At 44.3% G+C, this 17,626-nt stretch overlaps 2 long non-coding RNA genes across 2 annotated transcripts in view; both read right to left on the reverse strand.

The window, feature by feature from the left end:
• LOC113906791 overlaps nt 1-17,626 on the reverse strand; it is a 254,544-nt gene that overhangs the window by 226,383 nt on the left and 10,535 nt on the right. The gene's annotated exons all lie outside the window — the stretch shown is intronic.
• LOC113906790 lies at nt 12,087-15,603 on the reverse strand. The gene is made up of 3 exons (XR_003514985.1): nt 15,244-15,603; nt 14,602-15,085; nt 12,087-12,392 (listed from the first exon to the last, which is right to left on the reverse strand). It is a non-coding gene; the product is annotated as an uncharacterized LOC113906790 (long non-coding RNA).

Below are 17,626 nucleotides of genomic sequence, written 5' to 3' on the forward strand. Positions count from 1 at the left end.
CACTGTTACCCATCTATTTCCCATGAAGTGATGGGACTGGATGCCATGATCTTCGTTTTCTGAATGTTGAGTTTCAAGCCAACTTTTTCACTCTCCTCTTTCACTTTCATCAAGAGGCTCTTTAGTTCTTCTTTGCTTTCTGCCATAAGGGTAGTGTCGTCTGCATATCTGAGGTCATTGATATTTCTCCCAGTAATCTTGATTCCAGCTTGTGCTTCATCCAGCCCAGCATTTCTCATGATGTACTCTGCATATAACATAAATGAGCAGGGTGACAATATACAGCCTTGATGTACTCCTTTTCCTATTTGGAACCAATCTGTTGTTCTATGTCCAGTTCTAACTGTTGCTTCCTGGCCTGCATACAGATATCTCAAGAGGCAGGTCAGGTGGTCTGGTATTCCCATCTCTTGAAGAATTTTCCACAGTATGTTGTGATCCACACAGTCAAAGGCTTTGACATAGTCAATAAAGGAGAAGTGGATGTTTTTCTGGAATTCTCTTGCTTTTTTGATGATCCAACAGATGTTGGCAATTTGATCTCTGGTTTCTCTGCCTTTTCTAAAACCAGCTTGAACATCTGGAAGTTTATGGTTCACGTATTGTTGAAGCCTGGCTTGGAGAATTTTGAGCATTACTTTGCTAGCATGTGAGATGAAGTTTGAACATTCTTTGGCATTTCCTTTCTTTGGAATTGGAATGAACACTGACCTTTTCCAGTCCTGTGGCCACTGCTGAGTTTTCCAAATTTGCTGGCATATTGAGTGTAGCACTTTCACAGCATCATCTTGCAGGATTTGAAATAGCGCAACTGGAATTCCATCACCTCCACTAGCTTTGTTCATAGTGATGCTTTCTCAGGTCCACTTGACTTCACATTCACATTCCAGAATGTCTGGCTCTAGGTCAGTGATCACACCACTGTGATTGTCCGGGTCATGAAGATCTTTTTTGTACAGTTCTTCGGTGTATTCTTGCCATCTCTTCTTAACATCTTCTGCTTCTGTTAGGTCCATACCATTTCTGTCCTTTATCGAGCCCATCTTTGCATGAAATGTTCCCTTGGTATCTCTAATTTTCTTGAAGAGATCTCTAGTCTTTCCCATTATATTGTTTTCCTCTATTTCTTTGCATTAATCACTGAGGAAGGCTTTCTCGTCCCTCCTTGCCATTCTTTGGAACTCTGCATTCAAATGGGTATATCTTTCCTTTTCTTCTCTGCCTTTCTCTTCTCTTCTTTTCAGAGCTGTTTGTAAGGCCTCCTCAGACAACCATTTTGCCTTTTTACAGTTCGTTTTCTTGGATATGGTCTTAATCCCTGCCTCCTGTACAACATCACAAGCCTCCGTCCATGGTTCTTTAGGCATTCTGTCTATCAGATCTAATCCCTTGACTCCATTTGTCACTTCCACTGTATAGTCATTAGGGATTTTATTTTGGTCATACCTGAATGGTTTAGTGGTTTTCCTTTTCTTCAATTCATTCATAGCATGTGTTTGTACCAAGTTGCTTCAGTCATGTCCCACTTTCTGCGACCCCAAGGACTACTACCCACCAGGCTCCTCTGTCCACGGGATTCTCCAGGCAAGAATACTGGAGTAGTTTGCCATGCCCTCCTCCAGGGGATCTTTCTGACCCAGGGATGGAACCAACATCTCCTGTGTCTCCTGCATTGCCAGGCGGGTTCTTTACCACTAGTGCCACCTCATTAATCAACAAATTTTTACTGAATGCTTCCTGGTTCCAGGCCCTAGTGTGTGTGTGTACTCAGTCATGTCTGACTCCTTATGACCCCATGGACTGTAGCCCACCAGGCTCCTCTGCCCACGGGATTTTCCAAGCAAGAATACTAGAGTGGATTGCCACTTCCTCCTCCAGGGGGTTCCTGACCCAGGTGACCCAGAGCCACCTCTCCTGTGGCTCCTGCATTGGCAGGCAGATTCTTCACCACTGTGCCACCCAGAGGTTGGAATCCCCCTCCAGTCTCTAGGCTAGCTGCTACATACACAGCAGTGAGAAAATCAGATAAGATCCCTGCCCTCACAGAGCTTACAGTCTAGTGGATAAAACTGGCCAATATAGAATGTGCCACCCTAGTATGTGCCAGGCAGTATTCTAAGTGCCTTACTGGTATTAACTGACTTAATGTTTAAAGGGCTTCCCAGGTGGCACAGTGGTAAAGAATCTGCCTGACAGTGCAGGAGACACAAGAAACTCAGGTTCGATCCCTGGGTCAGGATGTCCCCCTGGAGGAGGAAGTGTCAACCCACTCCAGTATTCTTGCCTGGAGAATTCCATGGACAGAGGAGCCTGGTGGGCTATAGTCCTTGGGGTCTCAAAGAGTTGGACACGACTGAGTGACTAACACAATGACAGAAGCTAGTGAGGCCCAAAGCACTTACATGAACTCCAAGGTCATAAGGCCACGAAGCATCAGAGCCAGAGACTGAACCCAACTAGACCAGCTCCAGAGTCCATGCTCTTAAGCATGCCATCTATTGCCTTCTTGCAACTACAAGATAGCGAGCTCTTTGCGGGTAGAAAATACATCTCGTTCATTTCTATATCCCCAACGAAGCACCAGGCTTGTGAAAATGCTCAGTAAATGCTTACTTAAGGAACAAAGGACAGATTTTCTTTGAGGCATGAGAGCCACTCTTTTTGCCAGTCTCATAACACCTCTCCATAAACCCTGAATATATAATGAAAATATATTATTCTACTTATGCATAGAGACTATTATTGATCTTCTGTCCATAGACTATTAAATGTAAGGCTGTTTTTCCAGAAATGGTGATGAATTTTCCTTGAACTACCTGTATGCATTTGAGAGGGGTCTGGCAGGGATTGAGCTATAATTTAAAAATCTAGACTCAGTGGTTTGAAGGGAAAAAAATACACAGCACTTCTGCTATTTTATTTTGAAAACCAATGAAACATCCCAACTGCACTTGGCATATCTCACTCAAGGCCTGAGTTCTCCCACTTGAATACTTCCAACTCTTCACTATTCTCAGGACTACTTATAGACAAACTAGTTGAAGTCTAAGTGGACCACAGTTGAAGAGATGATAGAGGCAACTACTGCAGGGAAGGTGATGGAGACAGAAGAAAGAGGGGGTTCCCTGTGAACTAGAATTGATAGTTTCTTAGAGCTGATAATCTTCACTGACTTTGTCTAGAACTTGATCAGTAGTTATTATAATTATTATTATAATAATTATATTAATTGTATTATATATTAGTTGTTTATATTTATATCAATTACATATGTGTCTACTATGTTACTACTCAGTTCAGTTGCTCAGTCATGTCCAATTCTTTTCTACCCCATGAATCACAGCATGCCAGGCCTCCCTGTCCATCACCAACTCCCGGAGTTCACCCAGACTCATGTCCATCGAGTCAGTGATGCCATCCAGCCATCTCATCCTCTGTTGTCCCCTTCTCCTCCTGCCCCCAATCCCTTCCAGCATCAGAGTCTTTTCCAATGAGTCCGCTCCTCGCATGAGGTGGCCAAAGTCCTGGAGTTTCAGCTTTAGCATCATTCCCTCCAAAGAAATCTCAGGGCTGATCTCCTTTAGAATGGATTGGTTGGATCTCCTTGCAGTCCAAGGGACTCTCAAGAGTCTTCTCCAACACCACAGTTCAAAAGCATCAAGTCTACTAGGTTCTTGGATTTATTCACATGATCTCACTTAATCCCTTCAACCACCATGAAGGGTAGTATAACAATCTCTATTCTTTAAGAAACCAACTATGTTTCTTTAACAGACAAAATGCAGTGGTTTAAACAAGATAGTTTTTCCCCTATGGTGTAACAATCTAAAAGTATTATGTACAATTTGTGGCATCCAGTCCTATTACTTCATGGCAAATAGGTGGGGGGAAGTGGAAGCAGTGACAGATTTTATTTTCTTGGGCTCCAAAATCACTGCAGACAGTGACTGCAGCCATGAAATTAAAAGATGCTTGCTCCTTGGAAGAAAAACTATGACCTACCTTGACAGAGTATTAAAAAGCAAAGACATCACCTTGCCAACAAAGGTCCATGTAGTAAAAGCTATGTTTTTTTCCAGTAGTCATGTATGGATATGAGAGTTGAACTACAAAGAAGGCTGAACACTGAAGAATAGATGCTTATGAATCATGGTGCTGGAGAAGACTCGAGAATGCCTTGGACAGCAAGGAGATCAAACCAGTCAGTCCTAAAGGAAATCAACCCTGAATATTAATTGGAAGCACTGATGCTGCTGCTGAAGCTCCAATACTTTGGCCACCTGATTCAAAGAAATGACTCAATGGAAAAGACCCTGATGCTGGGAAAGATTGAGGACATGAGAAGGGGGTGACAGAGGATGAGATGGTTAGATGGCACCACCAATTGAATGGACATGAGTTTGAGCAAACTCTGGGAGATAGTGAAGGATAGAAGCCTGACGTGCTGCCATTCATGGGGTTGCAAAGAGTCATACACATCTTAGTAACTGAACAACAGCAGTGAAGCTACTGTAACAAAGATTTCTTTTTTAATGTGACTTAAACAAGAGCAAAGATTCTCATTCACATAATAGTCCAGAACTGGGAAAGCAGCCTGCCATCAAAAATGCATGGCTTTCATTTGGGACCTAAGATGCTCTTAAAGTCCCAGACATCAGGAGTTAGAAAGGAGCAACAGGAGAGCATACCCGTTTCTTTCAAGGACACAATCCAAAAGTTCACACATCATTTGCATCCCATTTGTCAGAACTTGGTCATAGAGCTATGGTGAGGAATAAATTGAAAAGCCAGATATCTTGAGTAAGACATTGGATAAATATCCATTTCTTTTCTCTTTTTGACACCAATATCTTGAAAGTAAATCCTAGGGTGATCACTTGAATGAAATCATCTAAAAAGTCATTCCTTCCCCTTCCCACTGTAGACAGAGTATACTTCCCTGTTCCACTGATGTTAGGTTTGATCATGTCATTTGCTTTGTCCAGTGGAATGTTGGTGGGTATGATGCAAGAAGAAGCTTTCCATGTGTAGTTCAACTGGGCTAGCACTCAGTGATAACACTATAAAAAGAGCTTATCCCCAAGCTGCTGCTGCCCTTTACAGTCTAGGCCGAAATAGTAAGAAACATCTGAGCCCAAAACCTAGCCTGGATCCAACATCAGTCAATACACAGCCTAAGACAGGTTCATTAGTTTAAGTCAGCTGAGATCAGTTGAATAACAATCACCCAGGACACATGTGGCTGTGAGCATAAGTGCTTATTACTGTAAGTAATGCATTTGGGGGTAGTTTACAATGCAGTATTATTGTCACAATAGTTAGGCAACACAAATATTGAGCAGAAGTGCAGTCCTGCCATCATGAACGTCTAAAATACGTGACCGTAGTTTGGTGATTAGGCAGCAGATGATGAGGAAACCGTTATGGAGAGCTAGAAACATGCCATCCCATGTTATATAGTGATGAAGCCCTTGGCAAAACTCATCTGGGATAACTTGGAAGATAGAAAATGTGCTTAATGAATTTGAAGCATTGAGTAAGAAAGTGTCAGGGCAGAACGTTGATAGTATAATTTGGTTGTTACCAGCTGGATAAGGTTTTGCAAGACAAACTTGAGTTTAAAAAGAAACTGAGCAGCTGGCCAACAAAACTGAGAAAGAATATAGAATGCCCAGAATTTCCAGGGGTTTAAAACTGTTTTTCACTTTACCATCTTATCAGCCTCAGGACAAAGACTATATCAAGGGTGCAGTTCTCACATCCTTTGTCACAACTTTTGAAAGGACTGCATTGGTGATTATCAGTTCCTTTCAGCTGAACAAAGTGCTCCTGCTGCTAGGTCACTTCAGTCATGTCCGACTCTGTGTGACCCCATAGACGGCAGCCCACCAGACTCCTCTGTCCCTGGGATTCTCCAGGCAAGAACACTGGAGTGGGTTGCCATTTCCTTCTTCAATGCGTGAGAGTGAAGTCGTGTCTGACTCTTCGTGACCCCATGGACTGCAGCATTCCAGGCTCCTCCGTCCATGGGATGTTCCAGGCAAGAGTACTGGAGTGGGTTGCCATTGCCTTCTCCGAAAGTGCTCCTAGAAAGACAGAAAGCATAATCCCATGGACACTTAATAAACCCAAGATACCTAAAATTAGTCTCAAGAGGGAGGCACCTCTCAGAATTTATTAATGTTATAGGTGTAACTAACATGGGAGGGATTGGGGGCAGTAGGAGAAGGGGACGACAGAGGAGGAGATGGCTGGATGGCATCACCAACTCGATGGACATGAGTTTGAGTGAACTCCGGGAATTGGTGATGGACAGGGAGGCCTGGTGTGCTGCAATTCATGGGGTCACAAAGAGTCGGACACAACTGAGCAACTGAACTGAACTGAACATGGAATTGACTAAAATCAGACATAGGAGACACAAAACTTTTGAGACATCTGTATTGGTAAAATATTCTCAACTTGGGACTAACTGTTTGAGATGCCAAAAGATCTCCTGTCCCCAAATTTCTATAAGCAGAAAGCAGGCTGAGGGACTTCTCTGGCAGTCTAGTGATTAAGATTTCACTTTCCAATGCAGAGGGCATGTGTTCCATCCGTGGTCAGGGAGCTAAGACCCCACCTGACTCGCAGCCAGAAAACAAAAATTTATACGGAAGCATTGTTATAAAAGATTCAATGGTCCACATCAAAAAAATCAAAAGAAAGCAGGCTGAAAAATTTGCTTATCCAGAAAGAAATGTGTATTCTCTAAAGGTCTCTTCAGAAGTGAATAGGCATGGGAGATAATGGAATAAAGAAAGACCCCTGAATGTTAGCACCCAAAAGAATTGGAGAACAATTGATTGGTGAGTCACTTCCAGGGAACAGAACTAGGACCTAATCCAGGAATCAGTGAACCATGAGCCCACAGGTCAAACCCTGCTTGTTACTTGCTTTAGTAAATAGAGTTTTATTGAAACACAGCCACACCCATGCATTTAAATATTTTCTATGCTGCTTTTTACTACAACATCAAGTTGAGAAGTTGCAACAGATACTATCTGGCCTGCAAAACCTAAAATAGTTATTATCTTGGGCTTTACAGTTGTCAACCACCCAGCCTAGTATAATAAAAGAACATTCTATACCTACACAATAAGGAACTCTGGCTAATTTGTATAGCAGGGTTTCAGAACTGCTGTGTCTCAGTGACAGAGTTGGGCCATAAAGAAGGCTGAGCACCAAAGAATTGATGCTTTCAAATCATGGTGATGGAGAAGACTCTTTGAGTGTACCTTGGACAGCAAAGAGATCAAACCAATCAATCCTAAAGGAAATCAACCCTGATTACTCATTGGGAGGACTGATGCTGAAGCTCCAATACTTTAGCCATTTGATGTGAAGAGCCAACACATTGAAAGAGGCCTGATGCTGGGAAAGATTGAGGGCAGAAGGAGAAGGGGGCAACAGAGGATGAGATGGTTGGATGGCATCACTGACTCAATGGACAATGAATCTGAACAAACGCTGGAAGATAGCCAAGAACAGGGAAGCCCAGCGTGCTGCAGTCCATAGGATTGCAAAGAGTCAGACATGACTTAGCAAGTGAACAACAATAGTGACTGCAATGCGCCTGCCATTCTTACGTTTTTCAAATGGGAGTGCTTATTGAATTTATTCTGTTCCTGTTAACATGGTTGGAAAGCAAATAACTTGTCTCTTTATTTCATAAATGTCTCAGTCAATAGGAGCCACATCAGGATTTGCTATAACTGCAAGATCTTAGATGTCAAACCTGGTGTAGAGAGGGGGAGTAATCTAAGAGTGTTGGGATGGGGATAAGTATATTTTGCGTATTTGTGATGGCTTATCTTATTCACTTCCCTTCCCCTCCTACTGTGGGTGTTATAACCTTCCTCATTGCATGGGATTGGCCTTGTGACTTGTTTTGGCCAAAGGACTATGGCCAGGCATGGTAGGAACAAGGACTTTCAATGTGCTCATGTGTGGTTCATCCTAGATCTCGTATTGATCCGCCATGAGAAGAGCCTCTTCTTCTATTTGGTCTTCAGAATAAACACAACATGGAACAGATGTGAACACAAGACACAGGATTAAGTCAAATACAGTCAACCTGAAGCCGAAAGCAGAGCCTCCCAGGCAAAGCCAGGCTAAACCTGCTAGCCACAGTTAATCTGCAGACGTGTAAGTGACAGCATATGTAATCTGTTGAGAGCCACAGAGCTTTAAGGTGGTTTGTTACACAGCATTATTGTACCAATCACTGACTGATACACAGAGCTCTATAAAATGATGAGGTCTCTAGAATCTCGTAGATTGAACTTTAATTCTGAAATTAACTTCAGTTCAAAACCCAGGTCTGCCATTTACCTGCTAGTTAGTTGGAGGAAGTCAGGACTTTCCTGGTGGTCCACTGGTTAAGACTCTACGCTTTCAGTGCAGGAGGCGTGGGCTCAACTCCTAGTTGGGGAACTAAGATCCCACATGCTGCATGGTGTGGCCAGATTTTTTTAAAAATTAATTGGAAAAGGTCACTATATCTTTCTGAGTCTTGGGATGGGGAGGTTATTATAACAAGGATGCTGCTACTGCTAAGTAGCTTCAGTCGTGTCCGGCTCTGTGTGACCACATAGACAGCAGCCCACCAGGCTCCCCCGTCCCTGGGATTCCCCAGGCAAGAATACTGGAGTGGGTTGCCATTTCCTTCTCCAATGCATGAAAGTGAAAAGTGAAAGTGAAGTCACTCAGTCGTGTCCGACTTCTAGCGACCCCGAGGACTGCAGCCTACCAGGCTCCTCCATCCACGGCATTTTCCAGGCAAGAGTACTAGAGTGGGGTGCCATTGCCTTCTCCGATAACAAGGATGAGAACAACCTGAATCAAAGGGTCATTATAAGATTAAATAAGATGATAAACAAGTATATTTTATAATTTCAATAAAAGATACAAGACATTTTTATGATTAACTTCAGTTCACATAAAGCAGCCCTGATTTTTATTTCAATAGAAAGAAGGAGTTATGCCATTTCTGTACTCTGACCCTGAGAAGTGGCCATGCTAAGTCATAAAAGATATGTATCTGTAAGCTGTTAGCACTGTGATGTTTTAATAATTCTTTCTTGATCTTGTTTATGTCATTTTCTGATTTTTCTCTAATCTCAGTTCAGTTGCTCAGTCGTGTGTGACTCTTTATGACCCCATGGACTGCAGCACACCAGGCTTTCCTGTCCATCATCAACTCCCAGAGCTTGCTCAAACTCATGTCCATCGAGTTGGTGATGCCATCCAACCATCTTATCCTCTGTCATGCCCTTCTCCTCCTGCCTTCTCCTCCCACCTTCAATCTTTCCCAGCATCAGGGTCTTTTCCAACAAGTCAGTTCTTTGCATCAGGTGGCCAAAGTATTGGAGCTTCAGCATCAGTCCTTCCAATGTATGTTCAGGACTGATTTCCTTTAGGATGGACTGGTTGGATCTCCTTGCTGTCCAAGGGACTCTCAAGAGTCTTCCATAATTTCATAAGAAAAAAACAAATAAATATAACATTTTTAAATTGATTATGTGACCCAAGCCTAACACTTCTGAGCCCGCTTCCTTTCCCCACCCTCTACATGAGGAACACAAATTGCCACTGACAGCAGCAATCTAACTACTAGACTAAAAGAAGGTTCTCTGAGCCCTCATCTTTCCCTTACTGCAGAGCGAGCAAAAAATCAGAATGTTCTCCTTTGTATACCATCTACAAATCACTGAAAAGCTCAAGCCAGCAGAGAAGGAACCTCCATCAGAAATAAAAGCCCATATTAAAATTATGTCCACCAAATTGTTTTCCATGGACTCCAGTGTGCCACACAAGCAGAGTGTCTGGGGTATCACAACTCCATTATTTTGTACTCATGTAAAAATGTTTTTTCCTTCTCCAAAATGCTGAAGGGAAGGGCAGAGGTTTCCTAGAAATGGCTCTAAAGTGTCTCACTGCTCCCGAGAGAAAGGAGGGATGAGGACGCAGACACTGCCCACCAGGAGAGGGGGAAAGGGCGAATCAATAACGCTGACAACATCCATTTGTTCCACAAAGACGGCCAACGAAGGTGTCTGGGGAGGATTATTTGAGGAATAAATCTACCCACACTGGTCCTCTTGATCCCTCCAGCCAAAGTAGCATAACCCACTAGAAATCAGAAAACACCTCTCAGCTCACTTGCTGACAAAGCAGCCAAGCTGGGCAATAACACCACGGAATGCAATCACTGATCAGATCAGAATAGCACAGAGTGCTGTGGGTATAGGGTGCAGGACACCTCATGGGAAGGGCTTTGATGGAAAGGAGAGAATGGCCCCCCAGGGGAAGTCAGACACCTATGAGCAGAGTCCTTCCTAAGGCAGAGCAATTATGGCAACCACCACAGGCCTAACTTCCAAGAGTTGCTGTCCTGCTGTGGACACCTAAGGGTACAGAACTGAACAAGCAGAAGAGGAAGAAGCAGCAGAAATGGTGGTCCTGCCAGCTAGTCCTCATGATGACCCTAAACTAATGATAGAAGATAGAGCACTCAGGTTACTCAGTCCCCCGACAGACATTTCCTGTCTACCTACCACTTGCTTGCACCATGCTAGCTGCTGCTGAGTATGCAAAGATAAATCAGAGACAGTTCCTGCTCTTAAAGTTATATGTTCCATCATGCCTAGCATGTCACAGGGGCCCAATAAGTTTTCATTGAGTATTACCTTAGCCTTCAGCTCTGTGTGGCCTCTATTCTCTGCCTTCCCAGGTACTTTCGTATATTGTTCTGTTGTTGTTTACTCATTAACTCTGACTCTTTTGTGACCCAGTAGACTGTAGCAGGCTTCTCTGTCCATGGGATTTCCCAGGCAAGAATATTGGAATGGGTGGCCATTTCTTTCTCCAGGGGACCTTCCTGACCTAGGGACCAAACCCATGTCTCCTGAATTGGCAGGTGGATTCTTTACCACTGAGCCACCAGGAAGCCCACCTATTATATTGCTCTGAATTTTAGTTAATGTTGCATAATTTATTCCCCCAGTGACACAATAGGATTGCTGAATACAGGATCCATATATTCTTGTCATTGCATCTTCTCAATAAATAGTGATTGAATGAATGGCTGTGTAATCCTAACTGGTGTGTCACCACCACCCACTGCCATCAGCAGAAAAGGGTGGAAGGTCTAGGGCTTGTAACTGCAGGAGAAAGCATGCTGGGTTAGGAGTCAGGAGACCTGCCTTCTAGCAGAAGCTGCTGTCACCAGCTTGCTGAGAGACTGCGAACAGCTGCCTGAGAGCCTCGGCTCAGCTGGAAGAAATGGTAGTTGATGGTGGTGGATAATCTCTAAGGTACCTTCCAGCCTTAAGAGTCATCACCTTAATCATAGATCACAGATGACATTCCCTGAGCACATGGCATGTTCTAGCACTGTGTAAGAACTTTGCCTGCATTATGTCATGTAGTCCTCAGGATAAACTTTTGGGGTGCTATGATTATCCCTATTCAGATAAAGAAAGGAAGCCTGGGGAGGCTAAGGAAGGACTGGGGATTGGAACCCAAATCTGACCAACTTGCAAACCCACTTACAACCACTAAGCCAATCTGATCCCACTTCCACAGTCACACTTCAGCCCGTTGGGTGCCCTTAGAGCCATCATCTCTTTTCCTGAACAGCTTCCTTTTCTATCATAGCAAACTTTTTAGAAATTTGCTAAACATCCTTTAGTGGAGAGGGGTACAGTGAGCAGGCTTTGCATACCTCCCATGGGTAGGCAGTGAGTTTCCTTAGGCTCACTGGTGAAGCTGCAAGGAAACCAACAGGAGGAGAAACCCAGCAAAGGGTTACAGAGGGTGCCAGCCTCGGCCCAGGTACAAAGCAGTTTAAGCCACATTTGAGAAATCGTCAAAGAAGACATGCCTGTGTGCTCAGTTGTGTCCGACTCTGAGACCCCATGGACTGCCTGCCAGGCTCCTCTGTCCATGGGATTCTCCAGGCAAGAATACTGGAGTGGGTAGCCATTTCCTCCTCCAGGAGATCGTCCCAACTCAGGGATCAAACCCACTTTTCCTGCATTGGCAGGCAGATTCTTACTCCTGAGCCACCTGGAAAGCCCATCAGAGAAGGCAAGAAAAAAGAAAAAATATGTATTGTTTTGTTGAAAGAACTTTGCAGAATTTTAAAGACTGTGGCTGAACTCCAGACCCACCTGACAGATTCTTCTCTTCATTCTTCCCCATATTTAAAGCATGGAGGGAGAAAAGGTTGACTCTCCAACAGACAACAGGGCTACAAGTTCCAACCAGGTTCGGGAAAAGACGGTACCTCACCCATGAGCCTCCAAATACCCAAAGTGTAGCAGTGCTCAACGGCACCAATCAGAGAACTGGGGACAGAATAAAACAAAGATTTCCTAAAAAGAACATATTTTTATAAGGAGACAGCAAATGAAGTAAAGTCCTAAACCTCTTTTAAAGCAGTACCCCAACTTTTTTAATGATAACAACAACAGTGAGATCCCCAAAGTCACAGATAACTAAGCACATGCTACTCACAGGAGAAATTAGCAGAAAACACAGTTCATATTTAGAAAGTAAAAGATACTGAGAAATTTGGCAGGAGGAAAGAGTGGGATTCATTAACTGCCTGCACACAAAAGGGCCTCTCTGCTAAATCAAATGACCTTAAACCTATGGCAGGAAAAGAATCTAAGAGGATGAGATTTAGAGGAAGACAAATGGATTTTTAATTGTTTCAAAGACAAACTTACGAGTGGAAATCCAGGGAGTTTGTGGAGGGGGGTATGTGTGTGAGAGAGAGAGAGGGTTTCTTGGTGGCAAAAAATAGAAACCAGTGGCACAAGGCCGCTGTGTTCTCACAGTGAGAGGAAGTGCCGTCACATCTCCTAATAAGCAGCACCCTGAGCCTTCCTATTAGTCCTGGGCAAAGGATCTTCCAGATATGTCTAAATCCAAACCACACAAAAGGAGCCAGGGCACAGAAAGGCAGTCTGCTCTGAGGCAAACTGACATTTTTCATGCTTAAATTACTAATTCCCTCCTCCTCCATCCCCACCCCTACTTTGAAACGCTGAATTGTTCAAACAGTGGGCACGCTGGAAAAACAGGCACGTAGAGATGTGGATTTGTCCCCAGAGAGCACAGCCCACCTGCCTTCGCAGCCCCTCTGGGAGCTCCGCTGCCCACCTCCACCCAGCTGGGCCCTGCCACCACCACCCCCTGCTCTCGTTCCTCTTCTGAGGTGGGTCCCCAGCACACTCTGCCAGGCCACCTCATCTTGGGCTGACCTGAAACACCCTCTGTAGACACAGCCTCCCTAGTCCTGGTCCATAAGCCTGTCTCGGGTCTGCCAGGCACAGCCAGGTGTTCCCTCAGCCCCCAGCACCCCAGACACACCCAGCCAAGAGTGTGAGGCCATTTTGAATTGCTTCCTTGGCTGCCTCTAAAAACAGCTGCTTTCTATCTCCTGCTCTCAGAAAAGCATAACCCATCCACATCTTCAAATTGTAAATGGGGTGTATCAGAAGTAAAATTCTACACCAAGTATGAGTGGAGGAGGCTGGGTCTCCAGGAGACCTTGTACATTTGTCTCGGTCCTTACAATGGCATCTTGATGTTTCTAAAAACCTATGAGGAGACTGAATGGATGAGTAGAAGTGGAGATGGGAGGAGGAGAGGGAGAGAGAAAGAAAGGGAGAAAGGAAAGAGAGGGAGGAAGAGGAAAGAAAGGCAGGTGCCCTAAGGGGCTAAGATTTCCTGACTTGACACACGACCTTACTTTGAGCACAGTAACACTGCCACCTAGAGGCTGACGAGCGCCTTCCTGCACTTGTACACCAGGATACAAAGACATCTTATTTGTATAAGAAAGCTTGTTGCGTGCATGCTAAGTCACTTCAGTCTTTCTGACTCTTTGTGACCCCATGGACTGTAGCCTACCAGGCTCCTCTGTCCAAGGGATACTCCAGGTAAGAATAATGGAGTGGGTTGCCATTTACTCCTCCAGGGGATCTTCCAAACCTAAGGATCGGATCTGCATCTGTTCTGCACTGGCAGCAGGGTTCTTTATCACTGGTGCCACCTGGGAAGGCCCAGTAAGCTTGTTTAAGGAGCTCTTAATGGGGTGGTAGATGATGGCAGGGTGGGAAGTACCATTAAGAACTTCCACTTCTAACCATTTCAAAGTTGCTGGTATTTATTAGGCACCTACTGTGTGCCAGGCACCGAACAAAGTCTCAAGAACACAAACACAGATGAGACATTCCTCTCAAGGATGCTCAAGCATCTCAGTATAAGGAGAAGACAGGCATGCAGAGAAATAATGCAGACTGTGAACATGACCATTACATTCAAAATCACTGTGCTCACTGTACAGGTGACACTAATTCTGACCAGAGCTGTTAAGGCCAGAGCAGGGTCTGGAGAGAATTCAAGAAAGAGATACAGATGAGTTAGGTCACAGGAAATTTGGACAAGTGAGCAGAAACTCCAGGTTCAGGTAACCACTCAACTAGGCACAAAGAAGGACCCCAATGATACACAGTTTGACAGGATGACAAGAGATATAGATATTACCTGCAGATCAGCAGAGAGGTGACAAAGGCCAGAAAGATGAGTTCAGCCAAACTGCAGATGGTTTTGAATGCTAGGCTGAAGAGCATGCGTTTTTCTAGTCGCACGAGGACAGGCTCTGTAGCTGCTTTGTTGACTCTGCTATACCTACCGCTAATAGAGCATTTGGCACTTAGCAGTTGCTCAATTCACACCTGAGGAATAAATGACTACAAGAGGCCAATGAAGAGTTTGAAGAAAGAGAACAACTGGATGAGATCCATGTTTCTGGCAAATGAGATGCTCTCAAGAAGAGTGGACTGAGAGAGGAATGGAACAGGAGAAAGAGTCCAGACTAGACATTGACTTCTAAAGTCCAGGTAACGTAGATGTGACCTGAGGCACAGCAGTGGGACTGGACCGACTGGGACGGCTGTGAGCAGTTCTGGTGAAGTAGAGTCCAGAGGTCTTCAACACAAATCCCCAGTGCTGAGCCTGGGTGAGGCACCTGGACAAGGCGGAGAAGGCAAAAGGAGGAACAATGTTAGGGAGAAGCTAATGAGTTTAGTTTGAGAAATGGGATATTTCCATTTCTGGGAGTATAACCAAGTGGAGGTGGCTAGAAGGCAGTTTAGAAAAAGTATGAAGCTCTTTGTACATACATACCCTGTACATGCGCAGACTTGCACACACTCCCCTGAACTGAATGCTCCTGGCCTTTCTCTTTCATCATAGTCTTAGAGACAAGGTGAGCCTGTAACAACCTTGACATTGAACTGCAGTCTGTGCTTCAGTAGAGCCAGAGGCTGGAGGGAGCACACTCTGTTTCCATATGGAAAATGGGGATTGTTATAAGGACTGAGTGGGCTAACCTAGGTAAAGTGCTTAGCCCAGCATCTGGCATAAAATAAATACACAGCACTCATCATAATCTAATCCACCATTATGCCATGGTAGGAAGACTGGTGGCTCAGTGGCTCAGTTGGTAAAGAATCTTCCTCAATGCAGGAGACCCAGGTTCAATCCCTGGGTGGGGAAAATCCCCTGAAGAAGGGAATGACAACCCGCTCCAGTATTCTTGCCTGGAGAAACCCATGGACGGAGGAGCCTGGTGAGCTATAGACCATGGGGGTCACAAAGAGTCGGACATGACTTAGCAACTAAACCACCACCACCAGGAAGACTAGAGGGTTAATGGGCAAAGCCTGGCTCACCTCTTTATCATATGCATAACCTTGAACAGGAAACCTGGCCTCTCTGAGTCTCAATTTGCTCATCAAGCAAACAGTTATTGCCACACCTGCCTCATAAGATAAAATGCGCATGGGTCAGTTTGTAAACTTGAACTTGCTTTGTAAATAATATGTATGCTTTATCAAATGGAAGACTGAGCAATAAAAAAATCTCTGAATTCCTTCACACTATTAGGGTTCTATGTAAGCATGTATCTTTTTTTTATTTTATTTTATTTTTAAACTTTACAATATTGTATACTAACGCATATATATGGAATTTAGAAAGATGGTAACAATAACCCTGTGTACCAGACAGCAAAAGAGACACTGATGTATAGATCAGTCTTATGGACTCTGTGGGAGAGGGAGAGGGTGGGGAGATTTGGGAGAACAGCATTGAAACATGTATAATAGCATGTATCTTTTTTAACACCACTTGACCTAAAGAGATTCTTCTCTGCCCCCACTTAGCAAGAAATTCTTCACTTGCCATCTTTCTACATTGCAGACATGTTTTCATCACAACACATTACCTTTGTCCCATTTCAACTAAGATTTAAAAAGTCATCTTTGAAACTCCCCAGCTGGTGGAACCACTAGGGAATCAAAGCACATTTGTTCTCTCTTCTGAGTATCTGCCACCCACATGGGTGACCAATTAAACTCACGCTGTTCATCTGAATTGATAGGAAACAGGATATTATCATGGGGCTTTCCTAGTGGCTCAGTGGTAAATAACCTGCCTGCAGATGCAGAAAACTCAGGTCTGATACCTGGTCCAGGAAGATCCCCTGGAGAAGGAAATGGCAATCCACTCCGGTATTCTTGCCTGGGAAATCCCATGGACAGAGGAGCCTGGCGGGCTATAGTTCATGAGGTCGCAAAGAGTCGGACATGACTTAGCAGCTGAATAACAGCAACAAAAGTATTATCAACTTCTGACTCATGAAGGGTTTTCTATTTGCTCTGTCCCCTGCCAGTTCCTTCTGGAACATTCCTGCAATGAAAGGCCATGACCCTGGACACTGCCGGGTGTAGATTTGTGGCCATTAACCCACCTCTGCATCTGTGTTTAGGTGAGAAGTAATCATGGGGGTCACTGGGCGGGAACTGAGGGAAATGGAATAGGATGTGACTCTCTTCACCCTGATTTATAGCACAAGGAGGAAGTCATTTCACAAAGTACCTGAACAGAAACTGTTGAGCTTCAAATTAATCCCATTCAGGACCAGGCATTCACCACTCTGTAAGAGGCTCATCCCACCCATGGGCAGAGTGAATCAATCCATAGAAGCTGCTTCTGTGTTATCAGTAGAAGCCTACCTCCCCCACACCTCCACTCATGGCTCTCAGAGCTGCTGCTGGCTCTGTCAGAATGAACCTCTTTTCCCCACAGCCTTCTCTAAGCTCAGTAGCCCTCATTCCCCCAAGGTATCCTCATCTGATATATTTTGCCTCCTCATCTCAAGTCTAAATAAAAAGCACATCTACAAAATTATTTGAGATCTCATTGTTATCTAGCAAACTCCAGATGGTTTTGCTGTGGATTAACCTTCAAAGGCACCAAAATTTTATTTTCTTGATTACTAAGTAGCCTTTTTCCAAGAAGGCAGCATCTCCATGTGATATTTTCTGAGCTGTAACAGGCTTGGGGTGATTGATGAACTAGTTGACACTACCACAGTCCCTCTGAGGCGGACAACCATGACCACAATTTATAGATGAAGGTTTGAGGCATTCTCAACTTCAACCAACTGTAACAGCGACTTCCCCTCTATTTCCTAGTTCTGCGGGGGCACCTTCCTGTTAGTTTG

The sequence above is a fragment of the Bos indicus x Bos taurus genome, chromosome 16, assembly GCF_003369695.1.
Source record: "Bos indicus x Bos taurus breed Angus x Brahman F1 hybrid chromosome 16, Bos_hybrid_MaternalHap_v2.0, whole genome shotgun sequence".
Taxonomy (NCBI): domain Eukaryota; kingdom Metazoa; phylum Chordata; class Mammalia; order Artiodactyla; family Bovidae; genus Bos; species Bos indicus x Bos taurus.